This window comes from Oryza sativa, chromosome 9 (genome assembly GCF_034140825.1).
Source record: "Oryza sativa Japonica Group chromosome 9, ASM3414082v1".
Classification (NCBI taxonomy): Eukaryota; Viridiplantae; Streptophyta; class Magnoliopsida; order Poales; family Poaceae; genus Oryza; species Oryza sativa.
This window is the reverse complement of record NC_089043.1, coordinates 11,785,182-11,787,048: the sequence shown is the minus strand read 5'-3', so window position 1 is coordinate 11,787,048 and position 1,867 is coordinate 11,785,182. Positions and strand designations below refer to the sequence as shown.

The window sequence follows — 1,867 nt, the reverse complement described above, 5'->3', positions numbered from 1 at the left end:
GGGCAAGCCGAGCAACGTACCCAAGTTAGTGTTTTAATTCTTAAAACCTGCTTAACAACTAAAATATGGAATGGTTGGCCTGGGTTGGCTTGGGACGAGCTGGGACCCAGGGTCGGGTTGCCAGTTCGGTCTGAATCATCGTAGGCCTTGGGTTAAGGCAGGTTCGTGTGGGTTCACGGCCTTGATAAATAATATTGTATAGTACTAGAATCGTGTTTGCAAAATAGCCCTGAGCAACTAATGTCTTTAAATGCTGTTTACTGCAACCCTAACCCTCTATAGTATAACTCCTTTGTACTCCCTTGCATTTATTCTGCACTTGTGGGTGTGTCTTGTTGAGTACGGTGGTTGTACTCAGTCTTGCTCAATTTTTCCCAAACCCAGAAGAGGAGTTCCTGGAGGATGAAGGCTTTGGTGTCTAGCTCGTGCCTGCCGTCAAGTGCCTGTGGTCGTCGCCCTAGTCTTCCGCTGTTTCTCGTTTGTCTTTGTGTGTGCTGGGCCTTCGCTGCCCATGTAATAAATTAACTATTTACGCTTCCGCTTGTTAAACTCTGAATTGTATCAACTTTTGGTGTACCTTGCCTCCTGGGACAAGGATTAATGCACGCACGTAAGGAACGCCCGTTGGGTTATTTCCGGTCGTGACATTTGGGCATAACAGATGACTTTCTGGTCCATCTGGTTATGGCCTCATTGCCAAAGCAGTTTGACAATTTTATTGTCAACTACAACATAAGTCCAGAGAAATAGAACTTTGAGAAGCTCATTGCTAATTGTGTGCAAGAGGAGGAGAGAATCAAAGAATCAAATGGTGGTTCAATAAACTATGTTAAAGATAAGAAAAAGAACCACAAGTCTCCCACCTCAAAAGGTAAACAGTCTCAGCATCTGCCTCAGCAACAACAGTTCGCTGTTGAGAAAGATCAATGTCTCCACTGCAAGAAGACAGGACACTACAAGAAAGATTGTCCTGACTTTTTGAAAATGATCATGGCAAAGAAAGGTGAGAACATTATTACATTTGTAAATGAATCTCATTATGTTGGTTACTCTAGATCCACATGGTGGATTGATTCTGGAGCAACTATTCATGCTTGTAATTGTTTAAAGGCATTCCGTTCGACGAGGACTACGCAAAGAAGAGAAAGCACCATTAGAGTTGCCAATGGAGTTGAAGAAAAAGTTGAAGCTGTTGGAGATCTTCCTCTAGAGCTCGCGAATGGCTTCATACTTTTACTTCGAGATGTCTTTTATGTTCCTTCTTTGCAAAGAAACTTAATAAGTGTATCAAAGTTGGATTTTGATGGATATGATTGCCGCTTTGGAAGTGGCAAATGTGAACTATGGCATAATAATGCATGTATTGGTCTTGCTGTGTTGCGAGACGAGCTTTATTTGTTATCTCTTTCTGAGAATGTGAATGTTGTGTTCTCATTGACAAAAGAAAACAAGAAAAGAAAGCGAACTCCCGATGTCTCATCGAAATTATGGCACTGTCGTTTGGGCCATATTTCGAGGGGGAGAATTGAGAGACTAGTTAAGAATGAAATTCTTCCTCCATTGGAGTTCTCAGACTTAGAACAATGCATAGAATGCATTAAAGGAAAATTTGTAAAGAGCATCAAAAAGGGTGCAAAACGAAGCGCAGGAATTTTAGAGATCATTCATACAGATATTTGTGGTCCATTTCCTGTGAAAAGTGTGGATGGCTATGACTCGTTCATAACATTCACAGATGATTACTCCCGCTATGGTTATATTTATCCAATTAAAGAGCGATTAGAAGCACTGGATAAATTTAAGATATTCAAAGCTGAAGTTGAAAATCAGCATGATATAAAGATTAAAGTAGTAAGATCTGACCGTG

General features: G+C 40.9%; 1 long non-coding RNA gene across 1 annotated transcript; it reads left to right on the top strand.

Moving 5' to 3' along the window:
- The first annotated feature begins 650 nt into the window (after nucleotides 1–650).
- Nucleotides 651–1,394, top strand: LOC136351657 (uncharacterized). Its single transcript, XR_010734833.1, has 2 exons — nucleotides 651–1,003; nucleotides 1,111–1,394. It is a non-coding gene; the product is annotated as an uncharacterized lncRNA (long non-coding RNA).
- Nucleotides 1,395–1,867: the final 473 nt, after the last annotated feature.